Genomic DNA, 15,947 nt, shown 5'->3' on the forward strand with positions numbered 1-15,947 from the left:
ACATATTAACATAATAGGAATACGGTGACATAAACAAAGCAAATCTATAATTACCAGCCATCTCCAGTGAAGCCAAGAAAACCATTTAGGCACCCTAAGCATTTGTGAAAATTAGTCTATGATATGATGGATATTGTCCAACTGTACTTGAACAGTCTGAGAGAAATCAGACAAATTAAAGCAACCCATTTCTGGGATCTGTTCACATCCCATACGTTCTTTTAACCATTGTTAGTCTATAGTCGTAAGATTTTGGAGCGCTACAACTTGCACCCCTCCCAACTCCTGATTGAGTTCCAACAGTACAGACCCTGTCAAATTCGTTGTCTCACTGTATGCGCATGCCAGCCTAGACGTCTCCTCCTCATTCCAATGGCAAGTCCAGGAAACGGTGGGGTGGACGCAGCCACAGCCGCAGCATAGCCCAGATCCCTGTGGAGGCTTTTTGATGATCATCCCCCGGCACGAGTCCTCCAGAGAGTGCAGATGCCAGAAGCTCCTCCTCATATCGTATCTTAGTTCATTTTCTGGGTAGCCAAGCTAGGCCTTGATCTTCTGCATAGAAATAAACAGACCCTTTGCCCACACTTTGACATGCCCTCTACACCACTGTGTAGAACTCATTGGAGGTCAGCACACAGGAACTGCTTTTTTATTTTTATTGTTATTTAGAGAAAGGAATATTATCAGAAAAGAGTACCTCCATAGCTGATCATCTGACACCCTTCAAGTGATCAACATTAAGGATATTTAGAGCATGTGTTAATCTTTGATTTACCAATTGTTTTATCCTATCAAGGAGTAATCCCCCTTTTCTTTCTTTCTTTCTTTTTTTTTTTTAATCTTTAATCTACACTTACATGAAGAACACTATGTTCACTATGCTCTCCCCTTTATCAGGTCCCCCCTAAAAACCACCTTACCTTCACTGTCCATCAGCATAGCAAAATGTAGAATCACTGCTTGTCCTCTTTGTGTTATAGAGCCCTCCCTCCCCTTTCTCCCTCCCCCCCATGCATGCTAATCTTAATACCCCCGCTTCTTCTTCTCCCCCCTTATCCCCCCTGCCCACCCATCCTCCCCAGTTCCTTTCCCTTTGGTACCTGTTAGTCCATTTTTGGGTTCTGTAATTCCGCTCCTGTTTTGTTCCTTCAGTTTTTCCTTTGTTCTTATACTCCTCAGATGAGTGAAATCATTTGGTATTTCTCTTTCTCCACTTGGCTTATTTCACTGAGCATAATACTCTCCAGCTCCATCTATGTTGCTGCAAATGGTAGGATTTTCCCTCTTCTTATGGCTGAGTAGTATTCCATTGTGTACATGTACCACATCTTCTTTATCCATTCATCTACCGATGGACATTTAGGTTGCTTCCAATTCTTGGCTATTGTAAATAGTGCTGCGATAAACATAGGGGTGCATCTGTCTTTCTCAAACTTGATTGCTGCGTTCTCAGGGTAAATTCCTAGGAGTGCAATTCCTGGGTCAAATGGTAGGTCTGTTTTGAGCATTTTGATGAACCTCCATACTGCTTTCCACAATGGTTGAACTAATTTACATTCCCACCAGCATGTTGGGTTTTTTACTATGGTTTTTCTCTACCTTCTGCAGTAATTCTTTGCTATTCTACCTATTGAAAGATGGAGCATGATTCCCTTTGCCTTGAATCATGTTGGCTTTTGCTTAGCCAAAAGAATGTGGCATAAGTAATTTTCCTGGATTTTTGTAGTTAGGTCACATGTGGTTAGGTCACATGTTGTCTTGCAGCTTTCTTTTGTCATTCTGTGAACACTTGTTTGCCTAGGTGGCCATGTGAGGATTAGACACTCCAGCTGGACAGACCATAGAGAGAGGCTCTGTGACCATAGGTAGAAGAAGAGAATCCCAGCAAAGCCTACCTTTCTAGCTATCACAGTGAAGATCTCAGAATGCATGTAAGCAAAACTCTCTGAACATTTCAGACTATACCAGACAGCAGCTGAATACCACTGAGCAGCCTCCACTTGATATAACTTAAAACCAAGAATCATCCAGCCAAACACCACTCAGAATATTGATTCACACAATGTATAATTAAATGATTGTTGTTTTAACCCACTAAGTTTTGGGGACATTGATTATATAGTAAAAGAAGGAGAACATCATTTTCCAGGGAGGATACTGTTTATTCTGTTGAGCCAAGCTTTTATTTCTCTGGACAGAATAATATCTAGATACACAACTAGACTGACTGAGAGACTATGTTCTGCATATTAGGTAAAATGATGAAGAAATAGAGACAATGGCATGGAAGGAGAAAGCAGATCTGAAATAATAAAGTACAAGACAATAAGTAAGATAAGACTGATCAGGGCAGCCAGGGAAGAGAGAAAGATTTAAGAGGCTGTCATGACGATAGAACCTCAGTGAAAAACAAGAAATGTGTAATGAGATTTTTTAAAGAAGTTATGCAGTGTAATGTGCTGTGTGATCCCCTCCTGGATGTTCTAACAAAACTTTCAGTGAAGATTTCAGTGCTTTTGGAAGAGGGTACTTAAAAAAAAAGATGTGAGGTTGTGCTAGACTAGATTTATTACAAGAGGAAAAGACAGTTTTATCATGAACTAGGATCATACATAATCACAAATTCAACACTTACAGAGTATGGAATTGTAAAGTGGTGCTAGAACTAAAGAGTCAGACCCCCTTGTAACAATTATTACTTACATTTAATTGATTTATCAACAGTTTCAAGCTTACTGCCATAAACATAGATATATTAATGTAAAAACATGTATTTATTATGTACATATACATTACATATATATACTTTCAGTTGCATTTTGTTATTTTTTCTTTAAAAATTTCCTCTTTCTCTATTTATGTTCCTCCTGAGATCTGAATTATAACTTTAAACAGAGCAACAATTCCAAAATATTATATGAAAAAGGCCTTTATATTGTAAAATTTATCTTTACCTTGATCATTTCTCTTCTTTTAAATTTTTAGCATCATTTTTACTTTACTTTTGCCTACTTTTTTTTGACCTATCTTTTTCTCCTTATGAACACACAAAGCCAATCATGGCACCTGAGCAAAGGGAACTAGATTCCTCCCAGTTTCCACTGGTTAAATCTTGTTTCCTTTGTTCATCTGTCTTGGTCTGTTGTCATTACCCAACCTTCTATTAACACACATTCATCTTCCACCAGCTTATCTCCCAGAGCACCTTAACCCCCCTTTATCTACAACCCTGTATTTGGGCTGCTTTCTCTCCTACCCCCTTGTAGCTACATGTATAAATCATCAGGAAGGACATAGATTTGAACTAAATTTTCCTGGGCACAGTTTAAACTAAATTTTCTAAAGGATAAATGAATTATGTGCATATGTTACCTGACAAATATAGCTCTAGTCACAAGAATCATGAAGGGAACACATACACACATGCACATGCACACAGAATTTCTGCAATCCTTATTTTCATGTAACACTTGCTTTCTGTATTTAACTCCGTTCGGTGCTAAAACTTGGAAGTCTGTTTATTTAGATGACCTTTTGCTTGTGTTTTTTCACACATTAATATAGGAAACAGTGTTTCCAATAGAGTAGCTGCTCATTAGCCTGCTTGGTAATGGACTGATTGATAAAGATTCATGCTTAGAGGAAAGGAGATCTGTTGAAAATATCTCAACAAAAAGTTTGCACAAAAGAATTCATGAGACTTAGGTTAGAAAACCATAATTCTGGAGGACAAAATGACACTAGGATGACATGTATTACTAGCGCTGAATGTCTCCCGGCAAGGAGGTTATCCATGTATATCTTAAATATACGTAAAATTCTGTCCCAGAAAACTGTCTGGAGGGTCTATTTCAGGTACCAACCACTGTTTCAATCCAGATGCAGGCAGATTCACTGATGGCAGACACTACAGGACAGAGATGTAGACAAGGCTTAGGAGAACAGGAAGAATTACAATGCCTAGGGGTGAAGAAACAAGGGGAGAAAAATTATATAAAATTGTCCACTGAGAGTTGTAGCAGTGAAAAGGGGGCTACTTGGTGGAAGTTGTAATTCTTAGGGAATAGAGCTACTATTTGAAGAAGGGCACTAAAACAGGTATTTTGAGATTTCTTCTCCTTTTCACCTCTCTTAAGTTGAGTTATAATTTCATTTGTTTTGGTATTTGACATGACTACTTGAAACAGAGTATTAGATATAACAATTTCAGATGTAGATGTAACTGAAAGATGTAGATTTTTATATAACTAATTATTATGTAATTCATAAAGAGACCATAATGAAATTAATAACTAAGGGAGATTCTTTTTCCCTTTCCGGGAAAATACTGATAAAAATTTCAAAAGCAGGCAATTTTTTTGTGTAGGAGGATTGTGTTAGAATTTTATCACAAAATTAGAAAAGAGGACAGCATAATATTTTAATTAGCATACATATGGAATATTCAGGTTGGTCCCATATTGATTTCCAAAATAATTTAATATTAGAAAGGAAAATATTCTTTCCCAAGGACTCTTTTTTAATTCTCTTAACACAGAGGCCTTTAAAAATGCAGATCAAAGTAATTGTTCCTATCATCTCTTTTCTTTTTTGGAACACAGTAGGTACATTGAAGGAGAAATGAGAAGGTAAATTGAGGAGCTGAAGTACAGAATATAAATAAATAGTCTTAACTCTCAAAATCCAATCCATGTCTCAATGACCTTACTTTTTTATATTAATTTACATCACAGTGTTTTTAAAAGTATGAGTGCCTATAAACATTTTTCTGCTAAATAAATAAAAAAGGAAAGCTTTTCATTTCAAACTGTGAAACAAATGTACGATATGTTCTAGAAAAATAGTATTGATCCTGAAAAAGTCTAAGTTGAGTTTTAGATCACCTAACTTAGTTAACTCACTTAAGGATGAGGACAAACACAGCTATTTTGTTCAATAGGCAGGCTTGATGAACAGAGAACCCTGCCAGCTGATAGTTAGGTAAGAGAATTATACCCAATCTTTAAAGTTAATTTCCTGACTCACCCTTTCATTCAGCTGTCTACAGTGTGCGCACACATGCCCGCACATGCACACACACACACACACACACACACACTCTAATTCACACATCTTATTCAGTCTAATTACTTGGCAATTGGACTAGTATTTCACATGGAAGACAAGGATTATATTGGTCTTAATTAACAAATATTTCTTAGCATCTTTCATATACTAAGCACTGAGCTGTTTGTAAGAAAGGAAAAAACCAGTCTAGAAGTTAGTTTAGTTATCATAAATTGGGTTTGTGTTTCTAAGTGTTCTTTATATATTAAAACCTGGAGACTCATCATTTGCTTATATGTTTGCATTTTCCTGGCAATCTACACATTTTCAGAAGTTCATCTATGTGTAAGGTACTTCACTCCTCATATTCTAGCACACCGTGTTTATCAGAGTCTGTTAGAATTCTTGACAAAAACAAAGCTTTCAGTTCAGTATGCTTTTCTAAGAAACTTTCTGATGATGCATTTTAATAGCCCTGAGAACCATAGAAATAAAATCGTGTTATATCCTCACTCTCCTTTGACTTTGTCATTCAGTCCATCACCATCTTGTCACTTTGAGCTTTGGGACTTTGCTGAGACCCACTCATCCTCACTGCCACACTCTTTATCTAGAACTCATTTACCTTGTGCCAGGGCTACTGAGGCAGCTTTCAAGGTAGAGACCTGTTTTCAATCTCTATCCTATCCTATTTATTCAACCCTCAGCAACTGGAATTACTTCCCTCAAAGGAACATGACCTTCCTTCTCATTATCCTGAAGTAGCTGCCAAAGGTGTTTCTCTGAAGTCTAATCTTTTGATCCTTCCTTGCCTTCAAGGTGCTTGACCTTTTAGTGTGCCTTCACCTTATCTGTTTCACTCTTCCTTTTATGGCTACTCCTCTCTTCAGGACAGACCCAGAACTAAGCCCTTAGCTGCTACCCCACTTGGTAAGCTATTTGGAAGTTCTTTCCCTTTGTAATTGGCTCTTGACGAATAATTGTATCCTCTGTTTTACTCCTTCAAAATTATGCCCCAGGCTCAGTTTCTTCCTGTTGCTTCCCTCCGAAAGGTTTGTGTAGTTTCATAATTTATTTGGTTTTTACATTTGTGTTTTATGTATCTCTATACAGGTGATTACTAATTCTTTTTATATATACCAAAGAAATATATTGGTAAATGGGAATAGGACCAACATGGGACAGCTAACCAGATCTGCAGAATTCTAAATAGCTAAACCCCTATTGCCCAACAAAACAATTTGTAGGATCCCATCTTCCTCTAAATTAGATCTGTACCTAATGCTATTTAAATATTTAATCTAAATTTTCTCCTTCTATCCATTGTTTGGGAAACTATTTTTTAATTGTAGGGCTTCAGTTCTAACACATTACCTAGCAAATATCCATGTATTTTGATTGGGTTGACATCTGTTGTGCTTAATTTGAATATTAAGATTTAGACAAATTCCTATTTTAGGTATTAGCACATGGAATAGCTTCTTTCCAGAATGCTCATCTGTCTAGTGTTTTAAAGGAATGGAACATATAAAAAAAAACACAGAGTTTTCCTGGCCTACTTTTGTCTTCTTATTTTCATATGCGGGGTTGGACTCAAATCATTTAAAACTGCTATGACTTAGGTTAGACACTGAAAGTCTACAAATTTAAAGGTCTTGTTTGGCAACCCGACACTCCCTCACATTAGCCTCTGATTTTTAGGTTTCCAAAGCAGCCTAGAAATTAAATAAAAACCTTTTCATTTTCTCTTTAGTACAAGGTGATCGTACAGTCTCAATCAAAATTTGAGAAATGTTCTTGAAGAATTGTATGTTATGTCTGGCTGTGAGCAGCTGGGCAAAGTGTTTTGAATAATAATGATGCTGATGATAACAATAATAACTACCATTTATCACACACTTTCTGAGCATGTCTGACCTCCCATGGAGAGGTTTACAATGAAGGTTTCTGGTATTGCACTCTGCGCTTTGCACAGATTACATTTAATCCTTATAAAACTCCTAATGAGGTCATTTAACAAGCCAAGAAACTGGAGTTCTGAAGGACTAAATAATTTAGGGAGGATCACAAAGTAAGTGATTGAACCAGATTTAACTGACTCTAAACCCTGGGTTCCTAAATGTTATACTAGAAATCCAAAATATTGAACTTCTCTGGACATGATGATTTATGGGAAGAATAAAAGAAAATTGTTGGACTTTACCTCTACTGGAAGTTCTGAGCAGTTGATATTCATTATCTGAATAGCATAGCAATAAATATTCAAGTTAGTTGGAAAATAATGGTTTGAGAGAGGAAATACAGTAGAATGAGGCAAAACTGCACTAATTGTTAAATTGATCATCTTTTTTTAGGAAGGAGACTGCCCTTATATTGACACAGATACATACATACAACCAACAAAATACTTAAGAGGTTCCTATCATGCATTCAAAAAATATGTATTTCTTCCAGGAACATAGCCATGTGAACTGCTTCTTGGAAACAATGGACATTTCTACCACCTTGAGTACTCAGTCACATTCTGCAAATATTCATGTAATAATGACTGATGTCAGCTGTATAAATCAGAAGAATGTAAGAATATTTTATATCCACATGTGTGTATCACTAAATATCTGCTGCCAACAGTTATTGAAGGAATGATCTATGTTCTTACTTATTTTGAAGACTGAATTTTAAATCTTTTATTAAACCACCAGATTAAATAAGTACCTCACAGGGATGACTGAGAAGTAGAGGTGAAGGTAAAGAGTAAAAATACATATTCCATTATTACTTTTAATATGCTGTTATAAAAAATGAAACTAACCATTAGACTTAATTACTATTTCCTCTAATTTACTCTATATGAGTCAATCATGATATGACCTATGCACACACAGAGCAGTTTTCTGTACTGTTTCATTTTCTTATGTTAAACTTTTAAAATGAACCAAAATCCCAAAGTGCAGATTTAGTGATTTGGTATTCTTTGATGCTGAAGCTTAGAGATGATGTAGGACAAAACTATTCACAAGCTTGAAATCAGTAATCACTCTTCATCCCCTCTCTATGAACATGTAAAAATTGCATATTCATTAAAAAATTATCTCGTTTCAGCAATGGAACTTGAATTGGTTTTACATCCATTAGTTGGGCACTGTTTCTATTTCTTGCTAGCAGAATAAAAACTTCAATGTTTAATAAAGAAAAAAGTTTATCTCACAATTGATAATCCTCCTTTTCAATTCCTGGTTAAAATAACTCTATTATAATGAAAACATCTCCTTGTGTTTGTCTCCATGTGTTCTGTGTGTGTGTGTGTATGCATGTGTGTTTAAACAAGAATAATATAATATTGTCATAAAAACCATTTTCTGAAAGTAAAGAAGTAATTAAAAACTCACTTGTGTTAATAGGGGTATGTCAAAGGGACATGAGAATGAATTGAAAGAGCAGCCAAAGACTAATACTGGAATGATATGAGTAAGAAAGATAAATGCAATCATATTGGTTTACAACCCATAGTAAAAAATAAATGCTGCAAGTCCATTTTGACAGAAATAAATTACTGAATAAATTAATAAATGGGGGGAAAAGACAAATCTCCTGTGCAAAAGAATTTCAAATAAATTACGGAGATATTCCATCTTAAATAAGTGGGAGTATAACTCCTCATTCCTTAAGTGTGGGGCTCATGTAGTGACTTTCTTCCAAAGACTATCAGACGGAAAGGCAGGAAGAGTAATGTTACAGGGGAGAATAAGACATCTACTTCAGCCAGATATCAAGGTCAACATCACCAGGCATAAATTGTGAATTATTGACATGGTTGAAGAAAATGGCACTCTCTGCCTCTGTGATCCTCCACCCCCAAACCCATAACCCCAGTCTAATCATGAGACAAACGTTAAGACAAATTCCAATAGGGGATCTTATACAATATATCTGACCCAGTATTCCTCAAAACTGTCAAGGTCAACCATGAAAGTCTGAGAAATTATCACAAACAAAAGGAGCCTAAAGATATATAAAGCTAAGTATAATATCCCATCCTGGACAGGATCCTGGAGCATAAAATACTCTATACACTTTAGTTAATAAAAATGTATCAATATTGGTTCATTAATTATAACAAATATTTCCTACTAGTGTAAGATACTACTGACAGGGGAAACTGTGCAGGATGAGGGGATTTTGTGGGAACTCTGTACTATCTGCCTTTTTCTGTAAATATTAAAGTGTTCTAAAAAAAAGTCTATTAATATAAAAAAGGTAATTGGTGAACTAAGGCTACATTTGAATTCAAATTTTATTTGCATTCTCATTTTTATAGCTTTATGATTTTGCCACTAAATGAAAGAAAATATTTTGAACCAGTGTGAAGTTATTGTAGCTCATAAACCCAGATAGATCATATCAGTGATGGAGAAGCCCTGCTGTATCAATTCATCTAGGCCAAAGTTTCTTAATGTGGAGTCCATATTGCATGCCGTTAGTTTTCTTTAGATTCTTAAAAAGATTTTATTGACCTGTATATTGTTAGGCACTATTGAATTAACTAATGTTCCTAAGATTTGCTTCCATATTTTCCTGATAAATTATTAAGCAACCTAAACTTGAATAAAATCTTGAATAAAATCTCCCAAGCCAATTCATGTAATTTGAACCATTCCAGGCATTGTAAAATAGTGTGCAAATAATGTTCTTTTAAAAACTGTAAATAGCTATCTTCCTATGCCCTTAATATACCTCTTTGGAATGGGCGTTGATACGGAAAATGAGATATTCTCATTCCCACCACAGACATGGATTTACGTAGGCAAAGAAATAGATACCAACTTCCTATGAATAACCCATTAACTGAAACATTAGCATTAAGAAAATGAACAGCAAAATGGGGAATAGGAGGAAGTCAGAGAAGAATGAGAGTGAGGCAGAGAGAGAAGCTAGCATACTGGACTGTAGCCTACATTAAATGCTAAGACATTTCCAGAGCAGCGTAGACAAAGATATTTCAAGAAGGGTAATTCTGTTTGTACTGACATGGGAAACACCTTCTTTTCATGAACCTTCAGCACAAGTCTTATATTATGGGAAGTGTAGAAATTGGGATACACATTCTAATTAGTATAAATTTTGTATTCATCTGATATGCCATGCTGCCATTTAGCCTCCCACTGACTTAAATGCATTGTCTGTAGTTTAAGTTCACTTTTGTTCTTTGCTCATTTTCTCACAATTAAAATAGCACGACTTAGTGTCAGAGTAAAGCTGGGGGCAGAAGTCACATGGAAGGAATTAATGATGGCCATACAGATATTTTTTTTCAAGATTATTTTCAAAATGGAAAAAGGACAAGGAAAAATTATAATGGGAACTACCACATTCATGGGAATTGCCTGTAGGGACTTGATCTCTTCTCAACTTTGAGGGTTATCACATTCTTCATATAATTAGTGTATTTTTTCCCCAGCTTTTTTTGTTCACATTTAGTCAATGAAATGCCAACAAATTTTATTTTTCACTTCTGTGGTATGCATTTTGTCCAATGACAATTTAATCTGAATTATTTTAATCTGAAACGCCATTGGTCTTCAGTTTAAAAACACTAAATACCCCATGAAGAAATATATCTTTAATGAGTACTGCTTTGTTCTGATTTGCCTATTTGCAATGCAGTGTGGTAACCTGGCATTGCCCTCAGAGCTTCTATTTTATAGAATGCAATTGAAAATACTTTTTTTAAATCTGAGAATTGAGCACAAATATAATGTTCTTAATGTTGTTTAATTGCAATGCCATGAAAACTTATAGAGATAAAGGATTTAATCTGTAATTTTAGAAGACACAAACCATATTCTATAAACATAATTACTCAATGGTATGCAATATACTTGTATCTCTGTTAGATATTCTTTTAAAATTCAACTCATTAAAATAATCTATTGAAAATAACTAAAATAATTTTCAGATTATTTAATGTTCTTACTCATGGAATAGATTGATATCTTTCTGCATACCATTCAGTTGTATGATATTTATTGTTATGTTGCTATTGCTTTAAGAATTTTAAGTTTCTTGTTATTTAATAAACAAGGTTTTTTAAAAATTGAAAATACTTGTTACAAGAACAAACATTGAGGTATTTTTTTTCTGATTATATTCTTTCACTTTTTAGAATTAGGCATGATATTTGGAAACTTGGATAGCTGAAAACCATGAAAAAGGGCACAGGGACACTTTAACTCATCTTTCTGAGATTTTCTTCTCTCTACTGATCTTTTCATGAAAGAAGAACATGTAACACTTTCGAATGATATATCCATCTCAAATGCTCTCTCATCAGTAACTTGAAAAAATACAGGAAGTTCAGCATGTTCTTTATGGAAGGAAAATATGCATGCCAGCATTATATATTTCTGTCTTAGTCATGTATATATCTTTTTTCTACTGGAATCTCAATTATTGTTGCAAACATGTGAAATAACATACATCTGTTTTATGTTTAATGATAAAAATAATTAGGTTTTCCTCCTAATCAGCCTTATGCAATAAAAAAAGTGAATTATAAAAAATGGAGATGGAAAAGAACCTTAATCAACCTTGTATTTTGAAAACTTTCAGTGTAAAATTTGGTAGTTTATTAGCATTAAAATTCCATTCAGTGTCTCTGAATCAAAATGAGGCACCAATAATAAGTTTCTAGGAAGCTTCTTTCTGTAGGTACATACACTAAAAGAAAGAAAGCATACTTAGGCATACACAAAATCTCGTAAACAAGATCCTAGCATGGCACAAATGCATAAGCTCTCAGTCATTCCTTTAGTTACCATACAAACCAATTCTTGTTTTATGTCTTTAATATAATTTTCAGCAGCTCAGAATCTGATGTTTTTTAAAATGATCAAATCTTTAACTTTACTATGAGTAATGTTTCACTCATATTTAAATATATCTGCAAATCCTGGGTATTTCATTAATTTTTAAAGTCCTTTTTAAAAATAATACTAACATATATACAGAAAGGTACTTGATAAATTTTCTCAACTTGAAAGCATCACTATAATCAGCACCTAGTCCAAGACATCAAACATTATCAGAACCCAGAAAAGCCCTCTCAAATCCCTTCTCAGTCATGGAGTGAGTAGCCACTATTCTACCCTATCTCACCATATTGTGTTCTAACTATAAAAATGTATTCACACAGGTGGTACATATTGAATACAGATCTTTTCTTTTAGGATATTTGTGTGAATTTCACTCATGTTGTCAGTGACAGCAATTTGTTCTTTCTTATTGTTATATTCAATTGCATTTATGAATAAACTGTAATTTATATATCCATTCTGCTGTTGATGATGTTAAGTTTGTACTATTTAAATAGTGTTGTTATGAAAATTCTTTTATACCTCTTTTGTCTTTTGGTTCACATAGGTATATATTTTTCAAGGATATATATGTAGGTAATGCAATTCTGGGTCACACAGAATGCAAAGGTTCTACTTTCAGAGATATACCAAAAACTTTTCAAAGTGACTACACCAATTTGCAGTCTTATGAGACATTAAATTATTAAATTGCTCTACCATCTCACTAACACTTGGTATTGTTTGATTTTTGATAGTTGGGTAGGTGTTTTGAATATCTCGTTGTTTTATTTTATATTTTCTCTTATGACTAAAAAATTCATAATGTTTTCATATAGCTATTGGATATTAGAATACCTTCTATAAAAAGTGTTCACGTATTTTGCCGATTTTTTATACAGTTTTATAGTTACCTGCCATTTTCTTATTGACCTATAGGAGTTTCTTACATATGCTTGATATTTGTCCTTTGTCATACATATATATTGCAAATACCTTCTATTTTTGGAGCATCATCTCTTAATGAACCTTTTGATGAACAGAAGTTTTTAATTTCAATAAAGTTAAATTAATCAAAAGGTTTCATTATGATTAGTGCATTGTGCATTATTATTATTATTATTATTATCTTTTGAAGCAGAGTGAAAGTTTTATTTAAAGATACGTAAAGAGGGAAAAAGACAGGTCACCTCAGCAAGGAGAGGCACCCTGAAAGGTTTGGAGAAAGTTTAAGATTAAAAGGTTACACACATAGGAAGTGGGGGTGACCTCAGAGAGAAGAGTACCCTGAAAGATTGGGAGTTACCCCTTTTAAGGATTCTTCAGGAATGTGACTAATGCCTGGGGGTGCAGACCTGTTAAGTTGTCTTTGAATACTTAGAATTAACACAAGGAACTTCCTGCTCTGATTACTCCCTGAGATACTCGAGTCTTGGTTTGCATTGTGCATTATTTTTAAGAAAATTTTCTTACCCTAAGAACATGAAGGTAATCTCCTATTCTAGGAGATTTTTTGTACTTTTTATATATAGATTTATGATTCATTTTGATTGATTTTTTTAATGTATGTTAGTTGTCAAGATTATTGTATCCTCCCTCTTTGGAAATCCAATTGATTCAACAACACTTACTCAAAGATCATACTTTTCCCACTGCACTGGCATGTTTTATAGTCATAAAGCAAGTTACCAAGTATGTGTGGGTTGGTTTCTACATTTTCATTTGTTATTATACCTGTTTGATTATTCTTGACCAATACTACATTGTCTCTATTATTGTAACTTTATAGTATAAGTCTTCAGTTTGTTAAAGTTCTCTAAAACTAACTTGTCTTTTTTATCCTGTTATATTAAATATTCAAATTGGTTTGCCAATTTCCACACATCACAAAATCTGAAAAGACTTCGGTTAAGAATGTGTTCATTATACAGTCCATTGAAAATAAATGGACATTTTTGCAATACTGTCTTCCAATACATAGACACAGAGTAAGCCATTACTTGTTTGGGCATATTTTAGTGTTAATATTGCATGTAGTTTACTCTTCAGAAGTCTTGCACATCATTTGTTAGATGGAGTCCTAAATATTTGATGAGTTAGGATACTCATTAATACATTGTATTTTCTCATATTTACTGCTGATGTATAGAGCAAAATTATTTTTCCAATTTATTATAAAACACACCAAATGAGTGGCAAACTTAAAAGAATTTTTGCAGCATGCACAGAGATTCTATCTTTAACATTTTACCATACTTGCTAACATGCTCACTAAGATTATATCTACCTACACTCTGCAGATTTAAAAAAAAACTCTGAAAAATGCCAACAAGACAAATAAAGTGGAAATCTATATATACATACATACATCATAGTGAAAATGAAATTATAAACTAAAGAATGATCTTAAAATCAATCAGGAAGAGAGATTACTTTCAATCAAAACAAAAATTCACTCTTTATCGGAAACCATGGAAGCCAAAATATGTGATGTGATGTTTTCAATGTGCTCAAGGAAAATTACATACCCAGTCATTTTCAGACCAAAAACCCAAGAGACTTTGCCACAAGCAAATTACCACCAAAGGCAATTACAAATATGTATCTCAAAAGGAAAAGAATTCCATAATATAGCTCTATGATGTGAAAAGCAATAAAGACCAAAAAAGTGATAAATGGGTGCATCTAAATAAAAGTAATCAATTTGACTAAATAAAGCAATAAATTTAGTGGGTACTGTGAGCTGAGCTGTGTTCCCCCAAAAGTCATATGTTGAAGTCCTAACCACCATAACCTTACAATATGACTCTATTTAGCAATAGGGACTTTAAAAATGTAATTAAATTAAAATGGGGTTATTAAGGTAGGCCCTAATCAAATATGACTGGTGTCCTCATAAGAAGAGGTGACTAGGACCAGACAGCATAGTTAGAGGAATGAAATTATAAGGAGGTGGCCATTTGCAAGCCAAAGGAAAAGGCCTCAGAGGAAACCAAACTTGCCAACCTCTAGTTTCCAGAATTGTGAGAAAACAAATCTCTGTTATTTATATCACCCAGTCCATGGTATTTTGTTACGGAGCCCTGGCAAACTAATAGAGTGAAATTTAAAAAGTAACGTTTTAAAATACAATAATGTCATAAGAGTAATGGGGAATAAATGGAGTATTCTAATATATTTTAATTTTTTTTCAAAAAGAGTGAAGATACTAATTATTGCTAATTTTGATGTTAGATATGTAGGGTAACTCCTAATAGAAATAGTGTTTATCTCCCAACTGATTAGAAAAAGATATACGTAATGATTTTAAAAGTACAAAATAAAGAAGAAAGAACTGAAGAAGAAAAGAAAGAATAATAGGAGGCCCCAAATAATACACTGGTGTTATATCCAATTCTATCAAGGAATGGAAGCATGTAAGACAATATAACACTCTCTTTAAAACACAAAGATTGTCAGTCCTGGCTAAAACAATATAGCAATGTAAGAGAAACATCTACAATATTAGGAAACAACAAGGTTCAACTAAAAATATGGCTTGTATTGTTCACTGAACAAGTGGGTAAAAAATTAGCATTGATATTGAATATCTGAACTATATAATTCATACATTTGACTGAACTGACATGTAAAATACTGTACAAACTGCGTGCATATCAAGCACACAGAGTATGTACAAAATTGGACTTATTAGAATGAGCCATACAGAAAATCCCAAGCAGTTTCAACTATTTAAGTAATATGAAGCACATCCTTTGACCAAAATATATCTAGTCATAAACAGATGACATAAACAGAGTTTTAGAAAAGCTGCATCTCAAACGTTTCAAAAATAGAATAGCTTGTGAATCAAAGAAGAAACTATAAGATTAAGAAAATGTTTTCATCTGAAAGGTAATATAGTTCACATAAAACCATTTTGGACGCTATGAAATATGGATTAAATTGCAATAGACCATTCCATTGAGTGCAAATAGTAAAATATAGAATAATTATAAAAATCATATATTTAAAGGCAACATATAACTGAAGAAGTAATGAGGACTA

The sequence above is a fragment of the Manis javanica genome, chromosome 10 (assembly GCF_040802235.1).
Source record: "Manis javanica isolate MJ-LG chromosome 10, MJ_LKY, whole genome shotgun sequence".
In the NCBI taxonomy this organism is placed as follows: domain Eukaryota; kingdom Metazoa; phylum Chordata; class Mammalia; order Pholidota; family Manidae; genus Manis; species Manis javanica.